Source organism: Poromitra crassiceps, assembly GCF_964638095.1.
Source record: "Poromitra crassiceps genome assembly, chromosome: 29".
NCBI classification, from domain to species: Eukaryota; Metazoa; Chordata; class Actinopteri; order Beryciformes; family Melamphaidae; genus Poromitra; species Poromitra crassiceps.
This window is the reverse complement of record NC_139641.1, coordinates 4,757,195-4,769,909: the sequence shown is the minus strand read 5'-3', so window position 1 is coordinate 4,769,909 and position 12,715 is coordinate 4,757,195. Positions and strand designations below refer to the sequence as shown.

The 12,715-nt window shown below is 43.1% G+C and overlaps 1 pseudogene across 1 annotated transcript; it reads left to right on the top strand.

Annotated features, from left to right (window-relative positions):
- The first annotated feature begins 2,913 nt into the window (after positions 1-2,913).
- LOC310800004 (homeobox protein MSH-D pseudogene) lies at positions 2,914-9,374 on the top strand (annotated as a pseudogene). The gene is made up of 2 exons: positions 2,914-3,619; positions 8,914-9,374. The product of its transcript is annotated as a homeobox protein MSH-D pseudogene (transcript).
- Positions 9,375-12,715: the final 3,341 nt, after the last annotated feature.

The following is a 12,715-nucleotide window of genomic DNA, read 5'->3' as shown; positions in this document are numbered from 1 at the left end:
AGAAACCAGCGAGGCAACTAGAGGCCAACCTGGGACCTACTAGCTCCCAAAAACGTTCACGACAAGGACAAGAAATGGATTAAATAGATCCAAATTAAGCCACAGATCCTCATTTGAGAAGACATTTGAGGACACCCCATCTGGGAAGATTGAGTATAATGAATCAATCACAATAGAATGGAATTAAACTGAAATCTTTTTTAGTTGGGGTCCCAAAGAAACCTACCCCACTTTGGAAACTAGTGCTCTAGTGCTCCTCGCAACCTCAGACTACAGCCATGTCATAAAAGCGACTTGTTGGACATTCAAGTGCTTAGGTTACTATTCACCTTATTCTTTGCCCACACATGGACGCTTCCGCATTACGTCATTTCGTAATAGTATTTCCGTTTTGACTTGCCAAAAACCCCGCAGGCAAAATGGCCGCGCACACTCCCCTCCTAAAGTGGCGAAATTACTCCCCCATAAACTAACATATCTTGGCCAATACATATGTAACATACAAAATAAAACAACCCGTAATATCTTAATTTGATGTAGAATGCAGAGGACATGTAACTGTTTAGTTAAACTTGCATTCCAGGAATATTGTGCTCTAAAGATGACGTTAGTGGAGTCGAGGCTGTTGCGTCCTGAAACCCACATAGGTTGCGCTAGGCGTAACCTATGTGCGATTCGAAATAACGCATCCGAGATAGAAACGTTATGAATATAGCCATGTTATAAACAACAAACTAACGCTGGTGATCCGTATGGAAACAGTGTTACTCGAAATGGTTAAAAGTTATATCAATTTGGTCATTCAGTGGCATTTTACTGCCATATAACATAACTAACTAGCGGCTAATATTAGCCACAGAAGGCAACTAGCGCTGAACCGGAAGAACAAATACGTTTGCGTTGAACACGGAACAGAGAAAAAGTGGGCGTGGTGAATAAGGTGAATAGCAACATCCTGTAACAAAACTGTGTGACTTTTTTATTTGAGAAATCAGGTGGGATATACCCCCAGATAGCAATGACACGTTGGCACAGCGGTGGTTGATACCCCCCCGTTCAAGACAACTCAGACCGCCAGAAAAAATGGGGTCCGACCTGTAAACAGTGAATTGAACGGTCGGAAAACAGCTCAGAAATCCGGGTATGATCCAGAGCTGTCCAAGACGCTATCCGACGCCTAACATCCTCTTCTTTTAAATAAATGTAGTTCCCGCTTCCAAATTGCTCCGCCTGCTATTGGTCCGTGATCGGCAATCACCCCCTTTTCTATCATCAATTTTACTCCAAATGGCGACTTATATAAAAAATGACAGTTGTTATGAAAAGGTGAAATTAGCTATGTAGACCAAAACCCTGTTTTGCCCCCGGCTGAAAAGATGTTTAAAGTTGAACTGAACCTGTTCATCACGTGCATAATGAGTCCGTTTCAGACTGAAAACATAGTTTGTCTAAGATGACGGGTTGAGAGGTGGGTCATAGTATCATGTCGATGATTTTATTTGACAATTCTGGGGACTGGATTGGGCTTTGGCCAATCCTGGCGTGTTCCGCCTCCAAATCGAGTGGGATTCAGTGTGTCGTGGCGCTCCCCTCGGGAAGAGCCTTTTGACGGGAGGAGTGGAGCTCAGCGAGCCGCAGGCAGCCAGCTGCCTTCGTGTTGCCGAGCGGAGAGTGCAGCACGTCGGCCTGGAATCTCCGAAGTGCGACCCCTGACAACCAAGCTCTTATGCCATTATCGCTGCTGTAAATACGATATCCCTGGAATGCGCGTTTTAACGAGCCAGGTACATTTCTTTGCATTCTTAGAGATTATAGTTTTTGTTTTTTGTTCATGTTTCTAACAATTGGCCAAGTTAGTAACGGAAGCGAGTCCTGCAACGGACAATATTTTTACAAAACTCCTGTTAAAATTGTGCTTCAAACACTGCTACAATGATCATGTCATGTTTCCGTGTAGTTTAACGGCGAAAACGTTAAGTCGAACTTCTTTCTAGCAACATACCGTTGAAATAATTTATTTTAGTTGTGTCTTTGATTTACCAGAGTCGGGGAACGGACGCTACCGCTGGCGTCTTAACTGAAAGCTGCTCTTGTCCTGTTACGGACAGCTCACTCTGCGGCTCTGCTGGTTAGCAAGCCAGTGGTTAGCAAGCCAGTAATAGTCAACAAAGCGAGTGGCTTGTAGTGGTCGCTGAGTCCCATTTTGCTGCATTATTGCCACCTAGCTGGCCTTGTTGTGTTTTAGACAAAGCTAGCGTTAGCTAGCTAGCAAGCTAGCAACTTTAAAGATCAGTAACTCTCGTCGCCCAAGCACGTCTTATGGCTTTCTGTCATCAAAGTCACTTTCCTAAAGTAATTTGACATGTTACCATGCACATATTCATATGAAATTCCACATATTGACACATATAGATGTATAAATTAGTTCCACTTTCACAAAGCGGCGATCCAGCATCTGAAATGCCTGCTAAAGTACCGGAAACCACGTCGAGAGACCTCTGACCCGGACGTGACGAAACAGGCGTCCAGGTGTCCGTTGCAGGACACAGTTACGCTAGTTAGTTTATGGGATAGGAATTCTGCCAGATGAGAGGCACTAGGCGCCATTTTCTACTTCATTTGGAAGAGAAAATTATCCTGAAATGAAGATTTGATTGACAGCTGCATGTCGTGATATTATTGGTTGAAATGGGGTAGAAATTTGATAGTACTAGGTGACGTCAGCAAACTGTAAGTTACTGTTATCAATGAAATCTTGAAAAATTAACTTTTGGTGTGAAAAAGTGTGAAAAACTAAAGAAATTAGATTGTTGTGATATGTTTTGCATACATTATTAAATAGGTGCACTGCATACCCAGGTATTTGAACTAAAAGAAAAGAAAAGTCATTTTTGGGTTCAGCTCGACTTTAACATGGGGGGAATGCCTTCTGCCCCCGACCCCGAAGTGGCCATTCGAGGAACTACAGCTTTTCACTTGACTTCCGCGTCATCAGAGGAAAGCCGGCGGGGGGTTGGCTACATGCCTCTACATACTCCCACAGCACTTGACAGCTCCACAACACTGCGCTCTGCGCCTGGCTGCCCACCTGGCCGCCTCTCCTCTCCACTGCCCCGTCCAACACTGCGCTCTGCGCCTGGCTGCCCACCTGGCCGCCTCTCCTCTCCACTGCCCCGCGTCCGCTTCAATATAACTGACCTTTTGGAAATGGCCTCCCATGGGACTTGTAAGGACTTGGAGTGCAGCAGCAGCAGCTCGTCCGAGGAGGACATGAGCACCCGTGCGGATTCGGCGGAGAGGACGATGGAGAAGAGATCTCCGGTGATTACGCGCCGTCATCGCCACCCGTTCAGCGTGGAGGCGCTCATGTCCGGGAGGAAGACGCAGCAGAGCCGGGACTTCACCTGCGGTAAACATGCGGTGGTCGTGTCCATGTCCCCGACGTCGGGGGTCCTGTGCTCTCCGTATCTGTGCCGGGAGACGTGCAGCCCTCCCCGGGGGAGTCGACTTGATCAGTTAGCGGCCCAGTTGTTGCCTTCGTCGCCGGTGAAGTCCGAGGCGTCAGAGCCAGAAGACTGTGCGCCCTGGATCACCAGCAGCGCGTTCTCCACACAGCCGAGTGAGTCTCTCTCCCACAACCTGAAACTTCTTTGGGGTTTTGAAAATGTTTTGGGATTTTACGAGATGTTTCATTCACCATTCTTTCTCTCAAATAATATATAGCCTACTCTGAATAGGAAATGGTGTAGGCCTATTTTATTTAAATAAGCGCACAGCCAACGTTTTTCTGCTTAATAGCCTCTCTCAAACTTAACGCTTTGACAGCAAAGTCTGAGAGCGTGGATCGGAATTTACAGATGCCAAACTTTTCCTTATTTACATACTAACTGGTGCAGTTGACTGAAATACTGCAAAGATAACGCCTCTGCTACTGTGCTCCTTCCTGTTGGACAGAAATCCAACAATTATTGGAAAAAGAAAATACCCCCCCCCCCCCCCCACACACACACACTTGAATTAGATTAGACAGGCTATGTTGGCTATTAAAGAAGTTTTATCTAGGCCAGGGGTGTCAAACTCACATCAGCATTATGGTTACCCTCAAAGGGCCAAATGCAACATGATATCAATGTATCTAGCCTATACTTGTTGTCATATTACATAATTGCCTAATTCGATTATTCTTGTTTTTAGTATTCACTTTATACTTAATAACTAACTCTGAAAGCACAATTATAGGGAATTATAGTAGCCTACAACTATTATTCAATTGAACAATAGCTATTTTTAACCATATTGCGAAGAATTGTATTGTGCAAATTGTATAGGCTATACTTTGCAAGCTCTCGCGGGCCACATACAATTAGGTGCAGGGCTGGATTTGGCCCCAGGGTCTTGAGTTTGACATCTTGCTGATCTGACATGGTCACGAAAATATTTGGTAAATTCATGAGATTTATTATTAATAATAATAATAATAATAAATATAGCCGCAAGCGGCGATTGACGGGGTCCAAGCATCCGGTGACCTGGGGGTTAAATGTGACATATAGACACCAAATAGTGCACATTTAGTCAGAGTTGATACATGCAAAGGGGCACCAATTTTGGCAATTTTGTGTTGTGTGTTGTAGTCAGTCAGGGCGTTGTGGCCAGTAAGGCGGTTGTGGTCAGTCAGGGCGTTGTGGTCAGTCAGGGCGTTGTGGCCAGTAAGGGCGTTGTGGCCAGTAAGGGTGTGGTGGTCAGTAAGGGTGTGGTGGTCAGTAAGGGTGTTGTGGTCAGTCAGGGCGTTGTGGTCAGTCAGGGTGTTGTGGTCAGTAAGGGTGTGGTGGTCAGTAAGGGTGTGGTGGTCAGTAAGGGTGTTGTGGTCAGTAAGGATGTTGTGGCCAGTAAGGGTGTGGTGGTCAGTAAGGGTGTGGTGGTCAGTAAGGGTGTTGTGGTCAGTAAGGGTGTAGTGGTCAGTAAGGCCATTGTGGTCAGTAAGGGTGTAGTGGTCAGTAAGGGTGTGGTGGTCAGTAAGGGTGTGGTGGTCAGTAAGGGTGTTGTGGTCAGTAAGGATGTTGTGGCCAGTAAGGGTGTGGTGGTCAGTAAGGGTGTTGTGGTCACTCAGGGCGTTGTGGTCAGTCAGGGTGTTGTGGTCAGTCAGTTTACTAGCCTATAGAAGTCCCACTATAGTACTGATTCACTTATTTACTCAAGTGCAAGTAAAAAAGTAGGCTACAGGCTCTGAAATATACTCAAAAGTAAAAAAAAGTATTTCTACCGGGTGTTCCTGTGCAAAGCTAACTGAAACTCACGCCATATTAATATGATTAGAAGATTATTAAACTTAAAAGATCCCCTCCAAACATAGGCTAATAATTTGTGTAATATGTTTTTTCCACAAAAAGGTGCACATAATGCATTAAAGCTGGGAGAGCTTAATGTATACTAAGACTCTGGAAGGGGAAAGAACTTCCAAATGTAAAAATGTGGCTGGCTGACCTTGTAAATACTCTGGAAGTCAAAAGGATCAGGATATCTTAAGATGGATCAGACAGATAGGTTTGATTTAATATGATATATTATAATATTTAATATGATATATACTTGTTAGTTAGACATAGTGAATGGGGGTTTGTGTGCTTATACTGTAGGTCAGTCAGACGACCTAATCTATATTTGTCTTTAGTCTTGTCTGGGCTATGCCAGGAGTTCCTAACTTTTCTTTCTTTCTAGCCTTCTAAGTAAGCCCAGATGCAGAATGCTATCTCTTTAGTAAGAATGTAACTGCCTGGGTGACATCAGATGTGACTTTATCCTCGGTGGCGTCTCCACTGACGACACACTCTTAAGATGGAGTTTTGACCTTGATCACACCTGTAGTCGTGACCCCAAGGTTGTGAACTGCTGGCTTTGACAGACATACTTGCTTTAAGATGATAACCTTTCATTTTATATGAAGAAAGCCTCTAAAAATTATCTATTTGACTAAATAGTTAGGCTTAGACCTATAGACATAGTTGTTATTTTTTTTGCTGAGGTTCTCTCTCTTTTTTCATGTTCCATTTTTGCTATTATTTATGTTAATCTATGTGGGTTATGGCAGGGGCGTTCCTATGCCTAGGCAGGTAAGGCAATTGTTACAGGCCTACGCGAGCTGCAGGGGCACACCAGGGAGGGAGACGTATTTATTTTTATTTTTTATAAATACTTTTTTTTATGATACTATTATTTCACAATATTCAACAACAATAAAGACACAACAATGTAACAACAGTAGTCTTAACATCTAGTCTTAACTCTTTAAATAATGGTGAAATCATTTATATTTTCTAATTCTGGCTTTCTGGCTGCCTGCACCCTGCAGGCAGTTTTACCACGGTCCCTAAATATTGCACACACGACACAACCCCGCCCCCCTACTCTGCTCTCGTCTCTCTGCGCCATGCTGCTGCTGCTTTGTAGTGGGGAAAGGGTGGCTTCTGAGTTGGTAACTGTTTTAACTGGTAACCAGTGTTGGGTAAGTTACTTTCAAAATGTAATATACTACATATTACTAGTTACTTTCATTTGAAAGTAATAAGTTACTTTACAATATTACTTTCTGTGTAGAGTAACTAGTTACTTACTACACTTTTGCATTACTTTTACCAAAACAACAGCAGCAGCAGAATGACATCGCCGCCCCGGAACCATCCCGAAAAATAATTTCAACCGTCTTGAAGTCAGTGTAAACAATCTAAAATTCTAAATGTTATTATTTTCCTTTGTTATTGTCATCTATAGTGGTTATTTGCATAAAAACACACAGTTTGATTAGGAAATGATTGTATCTTTTTTTAAATATGTGCTTTGATTTAATAAAATGTAACTCAATTTGTAACTTGAGTGACTTGACAAGGTAACTGGTATAATATTACTGAAATCCTATAAGTAATAAGTTATATTACTGAGTTACTGCTAAAAGTAATATATTACATGTAATATGTTACTTTTGTAATGAGTTACCCCCAACACTGGTGGCGAGTGCTTGACTTCTCAGTCAGTGAAAGTGAAAGTGGAGTCCTGACTCCTGACTGACTGTCAACACTCAACGTTGTCGTCAGACCAGCCCAGCATGTTGCAGATCAAAAACACAACGTAGCTAAGCAAATAGTTTGTGTCAAGTCATTTGATATTGTCGATTTTATTTACTTTAATTACTTTTTACTTATGGGTACAGATTTAAGGGGATTTATAAAGAACCCGGCCGGTTGTATTCAGAATTTTCAATGCCAGTATGTATTTCACGTGTCTTTTTTTTATAGCTGTGCAGACAGTAATGATTGACACTTTTCATCACTGACAGTGATCGACAGTGTTGGAGAAACGACTTTGAAAGCATAGCTTAGGAAGCTACCAACTACTTCATCATGGAAGTAGGCTAGTTGAAATTACAGCAAAGCTACCCTGGGAGAAAATGAAGTTTAAGAAACTACAAGCTACGCAGAAAAAGTACCGTAGTTCAAACTACTTTGTAAAAAAAAAAAACGTTCAATTGACAATGAACATGTCTGATATATGAAATAAAATATAATACAAAAAAGCATAATGCCAGCAAACATATGCTGAGTTTATTGACACCCAATATATTCAATCTGATACTTTTGTTGTAAACAAATCTGGGTTCTTCTGGGTTTTGTTCCATCAGACAAATAAACAGTAAAGACTTGACTAGGATTGGTTAAAGTTAGGGTAAGAATATCAGGGCAAGCCAATCAGAGGCAGCGCTGGCTTTGTGTCAAGAAGTACAGTAACGTTAGTGGGATCCTCGCTGCATTCACGGTCTATGCTGCCTTCAAAGCAATCAGGAATGGGGGGCGCCAGCAAAAATCTTGCCTAGGGTGGCAAATTGGTCAGGAACGCCACTGGGTTATGGGGCACAAACTTAAGCATGCTAAACAAATGATTGTTTGATTATGATAACGGAGACAGTACAAATTGAGCACACACACAAACCCTTTGCATGTGTGTGTAATGTGGGTTCAGTGCCAGTAGGTGTATATATCTGTGCATAAGTTCTAAACATATGTAGGAATGAACTTGGATATGATGTGAATGTGTTCAAATTTTGTAGCAGAACTATATGTGTATATGTGTGCTTAGATGTCTTTGTATGGAAGAATATGTGGTGTAAATGATAGGTATGAATGTTTCATCTTTATCTTATAAAGCCTTATAAAGCCTTCACAGGTGCATCAATATCAGGTGTCGAATCCTGAGCTCGAAAAAATTGGATCGAAGGACTTCTCAGTGCAATTTGACCATGTTCCAAAGTCTCCTGTGGGCTGGATTGGACCCTTTGGTGGGCCGGTTCTGGCATCCCTGATTTAGATTGTGAATCCAACTCTGTGTCCCACGATGAATCACTAGAATTCGTAATATTGAAAGTAATATATATATATATATATGTATATATATATATATATATAGAGAGAGAGAGAGAGAGAGAGAGAAAATGTGGTGTAATAAATGTATTTGTTCAAGTTCAAGTGCACTTTAAAGGAGAATTACATTTTGTTTACACCCCAGACCTTATTTCCAGCTTAAAATATGATGTTTTACTCACCCAAATAACTTTGGTTTCATTCGGATGCCCACAGAAGTTATTGAGCTCGGAGTAGCATCCTCAAACAGGCTATAACGGGCGCAAACGGGGCAAGCTGCATGCGCCCAAATGAAACCAAAGTTATTTGGGTGAGTAAAACATCATATTTTAAGCTGGAAATAAGGTCTGGGGTGTAAAAAAACGGAATTCTCCTTTAATGTCCTGTAGCCAAGTAAAAACAACGAACACAAAGAAACATAGGCACACAGACTCAGGTGTTTTGACCTGTGGATGCGATCCTAAACCCTGTGTTCTTTCCTCCTCCCTCCCCTTGGTGATCCCAGGTCAGCTGAGCGCCTCGTGCCCGCTGAGGAAACACAAGACCAACCGGAAGCCGCGCACACCCTTCACCACGGCCCAGCTGGTGGCGCTGGAGAGGAAGTTCCGTCAGAAGCAGTACCTGTCCATCGCCGAGCGGGCCGAGTTCTCCTCCTCCCTCAGCCTGAGCGAGACCCAGGTGAAGATCTGGTTCCAGAACCGCCGGGCCAAGGCCAAGAGGCTGCAAGAGGCCGAGCTGGACAAACTCAAAATGGCCGCCGACGCAAAGACGGTGGCCGTGGCGGCGGCGGCCGCCGCCGGAGCCTTGCACCCCGGCTTTACGCTACCGCTGTCACTGGGCGCCATCTCTCTGTATGGACAGTCGTACTCTGCTTATCACCACCACCACCACAGACCCATACTGCCCCTCTCGCCTTTAGGACTCTACGCTGCCCCGCTAGGCTACAGCATGTACCACCTGTCATAATGCTGGGCTACAGCATGTACCACCTGTCGTAATGCTGGGCTACAGCATGTACCACCTGTCATAATGCTGGGCTACAGCATGTACCACCTGTCGTAATGGAAATATCACTGACTTTTAGGGGAAACGGAGCAAAACCTGCCAACGCTCCCGATTTTCGCGGGAGTCTCCCTATTTTGAACCCTTTCTCCTGCTGTGCCCAATAGGTAATTTCTCCTGTTAAATCTCCCGATTTCAATCAGATGGCTGTAGCGGGTTAGGGTTAGGCTTAGCCAGAGTGAAGTATCTGGTATCATATTATGAAACTAGAAACCCTAAGGCATCTATGTCATGCTATTTTGTTTTTTGTTTTTTCCCCCCGATTTTTTTTATCCCATTTTTATCCCCCTTAGTGCTAATTTACTTTTATTTATCCTGGTTGCTGCTCCACCCTCTGCCGATCTGGGGAGAGCCGAAACTGGCTCCATGCTTCCTCCGAGACATGGGCAGTTAGCTAGCCGCTTCTTTTCACCTGACAGGGGAAGCTTCACCGGTAGGACATAGCACGTGGGAGGTTCACGCTATTCCAACCAGTTCCCCTCCCTCTGAACAGGCGCCCCTAAGCAACCAGGATATTGCATGTTTTGGTGAAGGGGGTTCCTATATGAAGGAAACCCCCGGGAGGCACGGGGAGAACATGCAAACTCCACACAGAAAGGCCCTTTTGACGACCCCACCCGAGCGGCGGGCACTCGAGGACATGCGGACGGGCACGCGTTCCTTCAGCGCTCACAGCGTCCCAGGTGGGAATCGAACCCAGGACCTTCGAGCTGTGAGGCGACAGCGCTTACCACTGCGCCACCGTACCACCCTTCACCTCAAGATATCTGAATGAAAAAAAATATGGATACCTATGAGTCTCCCCTTTACAGACACAAGTCTCCCCTTTACAGACACAAGTCTCCCCTTTACAGACACAAGTCTCCCCTTTACAGACACAAGTCTCCCCTTTACAGATAGGGTAGTACGAGCATTTTTCCACAAGGCAACAGCATAAATCGACAGAACAATGGATCACATCACTGATGGCGCATCGATGGACCTGGTGGATCTTATTTTTCATTTCATCTGTAGAAACCGCGGAAGATCTCCCTGTTTCACAGCCTCATGTTGGAAGGTAGATGTATCACTCACTATGATCACTGAGGTTCTCACAGTGTTCCCAAAAATGGACATGGAGGATGCGTGGCTGGTTATTTTTTAAAATCAAAGTTGTCTCTTTTGGGGATGTTTAAGTGAGCAGTCCTCATTATAGTTCTTCAAATATTTTCTTCCCACGTGGAGGATATCAAACGTTTCGATGTCGTCTCTCGACCCCCCTTGGACTGACTGTTTACAAGACGTGTGTCTTTGAGGAGTGGCGTTTTCTACTGTTCAGCTCTTTATAGGCTCCTCTTCCATTGTTCACCAGGATCTTCACTGGGCACAGTGCTGCAGATGACACAACAGCCTCCCTCCTCATCAGATTCAGTGCCTCTCTCTGAAAATAGCCTTAACGCAGACACTTTGTATTGTAGCCTGTGTGGATCAGTGACAGTAGCTGGGTTTCCAGCCAAATGTATCGCAACTTTTAATCAAATTTTCAGAAAGTCGGCAAAATAAAATGCGAAACAATGCGCGTTTCCATCCACTGCTATTTTGCGAATTATAGAGCCGTCAATCACCTCGTATTTGAGGCTGTCTGAGCTGCTGATCAGCTGCTAGACCCGATATACAGCTCTATTAAACACATCTAACGTTATTCATTTAAAGTTTCTTGATGATCTACAAGTAGACAAAGGTACCATAACGCCATTTCTGGATTACCAGGTGCGACTCGGCAAACTAACGTTATAATCCCAACCCGATCTCCCAAAAAATTGTAAAATAGCAACGTTTGTGGACCAACGTTGCTATGTTACAATTTCGGCTCCGAAATTGTAAAATGGTAATCCACTGAGCAGATAGTAAGTGAATAAAATTTCATTCAAGTCTAGAAGTGAGTCGCCTTAAAGTTAATATCCCAGTCTTCTTCTGTTTACCACGGCGGGTATTGTGCTGCGCGTACCATGATTTACCGTGTGGAGCCCTATTGTGTGGAGGCTACACACGACATGTCATGTTCTGCAGTGATCAAGGCAAACTGTGTTGTTTTTGAATGGAGAGACAACGGAATATCGCTTAAACTGTTTCCACCGCACGTTTCGCATTTTCCTTTTATCGATACACCCGACTTTTCCGCCTCCCTCAAGCGTGAAAACTTTTTTGTGATATTTGGAGGTTTTTGCGAATTAGGCAGCGTTTCCACTCCGTTTTTTTTATGCGCAAATTGAAATTTTGCATCAAAACAGGTGGATGGAAACCCGACTATTGTTTCAATAAAACTGATCACTGAAGCGTTCGTATCTACTCAAGTGTCTTAGCATGAACAAACTGTTTTGTTTTGCCTGCCATTTCAGAATGTAAACAAAGTTCAGGTTTGTCTTGTTGTCTTGAAGACATAAGTTTACGTCTCAAAGTAATTTCACACCAATGAAAAACTAAGTTGACACTTATTCTATTGTAATTTAAGCTTTGTCCATGTTTTATCTCTGCTCCCCCCCCCCCCCCCCATAGAAATACAAATATTTTTGATTTCGCCCACATTTCCTTATCAGGCATTTATAGAGCCACCTGTTAATGTAGGCATATTTATTGTATTCTCTTTGAACTATAATGCTGGAAATGTATGAATGTTTTGTATTTATGATATATTGTTAGAATGTGGCACACATGTTCTGACCAAAATTTTATTGAAACTCCCTTTGCAAGGGCCTACATTACACTATGCAGTTATTGATGAAGATATATATTTTTTCCACTGATGTACTGTATATCATTCAAATGAACCAAACATTAAATTAAAAAAGTCTTTCTAAACCTGACTTTTATTGTCATACAAATTACATTACTGAATGTAAAAATCATAAACTAGCAATATAATTCTTAACCATTTGCATGTATATATATATATATATATATATATATATATATATATATATATATATATATATATATATATATATATATGTATTTGCTTGGAATCTTTCAAAAAGTGAGATTTTAAATGTATTACACCTTTTCTTCTTGTTTATCTCTCCTTACAGAAACAGCTGTGTGTGTGTGTGTGTGTGTGTGTGTGTGTGTGTGTGTGTGTTGTGTCAGTCTGTCTGTCTCTGTGTGTGTGCGTGTGTGTGCGTGCGTGCATGCGCGTGCGCGCGCGTGTGTGTGAGATTGTGGCCACACGCATGGGTATATTGCATGTGCTGCTTGCGTGCATTGGTGCC